Here is a 5,660-nt window from a genome sequence, read left to right on the forward strand (position 1 = left end):
TCTGTGTGTGTGTGTGTATGTGTCGAGAGAGAGAGAGAGAGAGAGAGAGAGAGAGAGAGAGAGAGAGAGAAAGCTAGACAGAGAAAATGAGCAGAAAGAAATAGCCAAGGAAAGAGAGAGAGCGAGCCGGAGACCGAAAGAGACCCCGCATCTCCTCCCCTCCCCTCTTTCCTTCTCTCCCTCCCTCTCCCCTCCATCTCCCTCCCCATCAACCTCAGCACGAAGGACCTGACTCTGCCTGGTCCTTGCCTGTGTTCCTTCATCCCTTTATCTGTCCCTGTCACTTTGTTCTCAGGTTCCTTAAGAATGAAGAAGAGCTGGTCGGGGTGGGGGCGTGGATCATGCAGGCGGAGGGCACAGCTCCCACCAGCGAACAAAAGCAGGAAACCGAATGATGTTTCTGGAAGGTTTCCTTGTGCAATCGAGAGACGAGAGTGGCAGAGGACCAGGGGCCTGGGCGTGGAGGGGCCCCGCTCGTGTTTCACCCTTGCGGAGCTGTGGGCTGGGAGGGGGCACAGGGTTCACAGGCAGTGGGAGTGAGCAGGCTGACTCCCGCAGCCTCTCCCCATGGCCCAGGCCACCTCCAGCTCAGAGAACTCAGCTGTCTCCATCCAGGTCTCTCTGCGTCTTACCGTCTGTCTTTGCTTGCCTCTGGGGCTACCTCTCCATTTTGCTTGGCCTCTGCCTTGTACCACAACGCAGTTAGATAAGCTTCTGGATTTTTGTGACTGATGCCTGTTCGCATCTTATTGTGGTCTTCAGGCAAATGACACTTCTTGGAGCCTCAGTATCCTGGCCTGCAAAATGGGGAAAGGAAGAGTTTTGAGGCTCACATGTGATGGCTCCTGTAAAGAATGCTTAGCACAATGAAAGGCATGCAGTAAGTGTCACTACATGCTAATTAGCTCTCGGCCACCGGGCTGCTATTGCCCTCTTCTTTCTGACCGAATCACAGCTCTCTTCACTCTGTAGGTCCCTTTCGTCTGCACCTCCCTTTGTTCCTCTGTCCCTCTGTCCCTCCGTCCCTTCTTCTCTCCCTCTTTCCCTTCTCTACTTCCTTCCGCACACAACTCCTTTCCTGGGACCGGGCTCCGTGCTGGGTCCAGGTGTGTGCACACATGTGTGTGTACAGACAGTAAAGTTTCGGCAAGTCCCAGGAAGGGCTCCCTCCTCTATCCCTGCTTTGCTGGCCCCACACCTGCTTTCCGAGCAGCCTTCTAGGGAGTGACATGAGGCCCAGCTTGGGCTCAGTTCCTCTCTGGAGCTTTGGCCTCATGCATCCAGCGCAAGCCTAGGCACGAATGAGGCACTCTTGGGTGGGGTGGGGTGTAGGTAGGGGTGCTGGAGAGTGGCCGGAACAATGAATAACCTTCCTTCTTCACCTGGCTAACTTGTATGCATCCTTTAAGGCCCAGCTCAAATGACCCTTCCTCACTAATGCCTTTCCTGACCCCGCTCTTAGTAATCGGCTCCCTTCCTGGGCTCTATCATGGATATGACTTAAAACAAATCTCAGGTCACATCATTGTTTTCTATTTGAATGTCTTCCTAAAGGCCGCAGGTTCTAAAGGGCAGAGTGAGACACAATGTAACAACAATGACTACATTTTATTTAGTGCTTACTATATGCCAGAAACTGTCCTAAGTGTCTTACATGAGCTTTTCATTTAATCCTTACACCATGATTATAGATACTATTATTCTCCCCATTTTACAGATGGGGAAGCCAAGGCTCAGAGAGGTTAAGTGACTTGTCCCAGGTCACACACCAAGTAAGTAGTGGAGGTAAGATTTAAACCAACCTGTCTGGCTCCCAATTCACCCTCTAAGTGATAAAACGTGATATGTGTTGAGCATTTTTCTCACGAAGTGTAAAAGGCCGAGAGTCTTTCTCTGTTCTGCATCTCCTGTCCTGCCCTGAGTCCCTCATCTTACTCCGCACCTTCTGCCTGGGCAGCGCATCCTTTGCCCGCTGCGCTGGACCTCCCCAGTCCCACCCTGCCGTCCGCGTGGATGAAGACACAACGCTGGCACCAGCTGGGCTTCTCCAAGGATGACTTAAACCCACCACCCTGTTTCCACAGCCCCCAACATGTTTTTTTCTCCTGTTCTCATTAGCGCCCACCGGGGCTGCAGCCAGGAGTCCAGAGTCATCTCTGACTCCTCAGCTCCTGCCGCCCACAGCCATCTGTCCTGCTTCCTCCTGACTCTGCTGCTGGGGGGTCCCTCAGCAGCCCCTGCTTCAGCAAAGCCCCCTCTCTGGCCCCCACCTCTGCGCTCGCCCTTCCACTTCTTGCTCAAACACATGTCACCTTCCGAAATCTCCTCTTCTGTAAACGAAGCCACTGACAGCATGTTGTTCATGGGGTGTTATGATGATGAGATGAATTTTGAAAAGCTGTTATGGCAAGGCCAGGCTCACAATCTGTAGGTTGTTAAAGATTTTCTGAATGAATGAATGAATGAATGAATGACCCAGTGGGTGTGCCATTCTTTTCTTTTTCTTCCTCCGCTTAGTATCTGCTGCCTCCTTCCCACCTTCCTGTCTCTAAGGCAGTACTTTCTACCCATTTGGAAAGATGGCTACCCTTTGAAAAGCCATCCCTCCAACCAGCATGCAAGTCTCTCGCATTTCAGAAAAAGGTTCCTCCCTTGACTCCATCTCTCCTCCAACTACAGCTCCATCTCTCGCCTCCCTTCTCAGAAAAGTCTGGGGTAAGAGTTGCCCCCAGTCAAGTCCCTTTCCTCCGCCAGCTGCAGTTGGACCCCCAAGGTCATCAGTGAGGCCTCCAAGCTGCCAGATTTAATGGACATTTAAATGTTAGTCATTATGTTGCTCAAACTCTCAGCAGCATTTCAATGCTGTTCTCAGTTTCCGCTATACTCTCCTGTCCTTCCATGACTGGCTGCTGTAGAGAAACGGGAGAACCCCCTGTAAGTGTTGATGAAATGTTGGTGAGCCCATGGCTCAATCTTTGTCTGTCTGTCTGTCTGTCTGTATCTGTCTTCTCTGTCTCTCTATCTCTGTTTCTTTCCTTACTTCCTTGGGAATCTTGATTCATTCAGTCCTATGACTTGAAAACCCAGCGAGTCTTATGCTGATGGCTCCCAGCCAGGGCCTGAACTCCACACTCCTATGTCCAGCTGCCCTGTGGACATCTCCAGGTGGAAGTCTGCAGGTAACTCAACTTTAACGTGCTCCAAATGTGCCCTTGACTTCCATCCACCAAGCCTGGTTCCCACTTCATCTTTCTCACTTCAGTAACGACTCCTACCCAAACCTAAAACCAGAGCCTCGGTCCGGACACATAGTCCTTCCTCAATCCCAGGGCTGTGTCCCCAGCCCTCCTATTTCCTCCTCCTCCTGTTCCCTGACCACTATTTCAATAACCACTCAAATACTGATGATTCTTGAGTTTTCATTTTCTGCTTACTCATGATTTTGAGCCTCAGATCTATATGATCATCCATTTCCTAGATGCTTCACTTGGATGCCCCTCAGGCACCTGACACTCCTTGGGTGTCATGGAGTCAGCATCTTCCCCGATACATGGGATGGGACTCCATCCCATGGAGTCAGCATCTTCCCTGATACGTGCTCTTCCTCCTGGGGTCCTTGAGTTGGTAAATAAGACCACTAAGTGTCCTGCCATGGTGTGTGAGAGCCCCGCATCTCTCCTGATTCTGCTTTGCTCAGTCCACCGATACTTCTCATTGGAGTGGTCATTTGCCAATCTCTCATTGTGTCCCCTCAGTCACTGAGGATTGTATTTCCCGATTCTGTCTTCTCTCTCTTCCTGGTCCTGTGGCCATCTTTGATGACTTCACCACCCATATGGACAGTGTAACCAGCCAGCACCGTGGTCTTGACCTCCCAAGTGCTGACGATCTTGTCCTCCACTTGACCTCAACCATGATCACGTGGTTGACTTTGCCATGCAATAACAGCTCCAGCTCTGAAATTCTAATTTCAAGCCATCCACTCCCAACCGTCATCCACCGTCATCCCATCTCATTGACTAGAGCATGTCTTTGATCTCAGTAAGACCTTGGAAGTCGGCCCCCAGTCATTCTTACTTTAAATTCCTCTAACTAGCCTTTCATGGCTACCTTGCTACTGACACTACTCTTGGCAAGATCACTGGTGACCTCCATCTTGTCAGATCCAATGGACAGTTCTCAGGCCCCATCTTCCTTGTCCCATTAGCAGTGTTGCATGTGGTCAAGCACTTTCTTAACTTCAAAACATTTACTATTCTTGGCATTCACGATATGATACGCCTCTGATTTTTCCTTCTTGGTCTCTTTTGCTGGATCCTTCCATTTCTCCCAGTCTCTAAATGTCCACTTTGTCATCTTCATACACACACTCTCCTTAGGCGATCTCATCTAGTTCAATGGTTTGACATACTCTATTTGTTGGCCACTCCCAAACTCTACCTCTCCCTGAAGTCCAGACTCCACTGTCCATTCAACATCTCTGCTTGGATGCCTGGCAGGCATCTCAAACTTACTATGTTTAAAGCTGAAATCATTTTATCTCCCACCACTCTTTCCCATATTAGTGACACCATCTAAAATCATAGAAGTCATCCTGGAGTACCTCGTTGCCTTCATCATTCATACATACCCATACTTAATCGACTGGCTGGTCCCATTGAGTAGACTTTAAAAGGCTCCCACATCTGTTTTGTTTTCTTGACCCCAACTACTCCATCCTAACTCAAGCCCTTGACATTTCTCTGGGACAATAGCCCAGTGTCCTCCGTGAGCTCCCTGCTTCTACTACTGTGTCCAATCCATTCTCCATCCAGAACGAGAGGATCTTGTGAATCAGATCAAACCACCACCTGCTTAAAACTCTTTAGAGGTCTCCCATTGAACTGAGCATAAAACCCAAGCTTTGTACCATCCCCCTCAAAGTCTGACATGATCTGCCCCTGACCACGTCTCCAGCTACAGCTCTTACATTCTCCCTGTCTCACTCACTCAGCCGCACCCCTCACTGGCCTCCTTACTATCCCACAAACATGCCAAGCTCATTACTGTCTTAGCCCTTGCAAGTTCTTTCGGTCTGGAAGACTCTTCTCCCAGAAATTCACAAGGCTGCCTCCTTCCTTCCTGTCACTCAGTTCTCAGCTCAGATGCCACCTCCTCAGGGAAGTCTTTTCTGATCATCCCTTCTGAAATGTCCCCTCCCCATCTCCTGGGCTCTGTCTTAACCACCCTGCTTTATCCTCCTCATACTTATTATCAACATCAGAAATTATCTCTTTAATTTACTCAGCCTTATTTCTGTCTTCTGTACTGGGAGGTCAGTCCCGGGAAAGCAGGGACTGCTTTCCTGATGTACTTCGCTCATTTAACAGTGTCTGGCATGTAGCGGGTGCTCTATAAATACTCGTGGATTGCGTATATGAATCCGGTTGGTGGCGAAGTTCTGTCAAGTCTGTTCCTTGACAGCTCTCGCCCCTGTACCCTCTACTCCGACCCTCTGCCTTCCTGCCATGCTCTACTGTGCTCCCTTCTTCATTCTCTCTTAGCTTCTTGAGTTCTCCCTCTGAGTCCTCACAGGTTTGGTCTTCTCTTTGTGGAGTGGATCATCCTTTATGTGTGTGTGTAAATTCACACCCATGACTGGGCGTGTGTGTCTGTGTCTG

The sequence above is a fragment of the Pteropus vampyrus genome, unplaced genomic scaffold (assembly GCF_000151845.1).
Source record: "Pteropus vampyrus isolate Shadow unplaced genomic scaffold, Pvam_2.0 Scaffold125, whole genome shotgun sequence".
Lineage (NCBI taxonomy): Eukaryota > Metazoa > Chordata > Mammalia > Chiroptera > Pteropodidae > Pteropus > Pteropus vampyrus.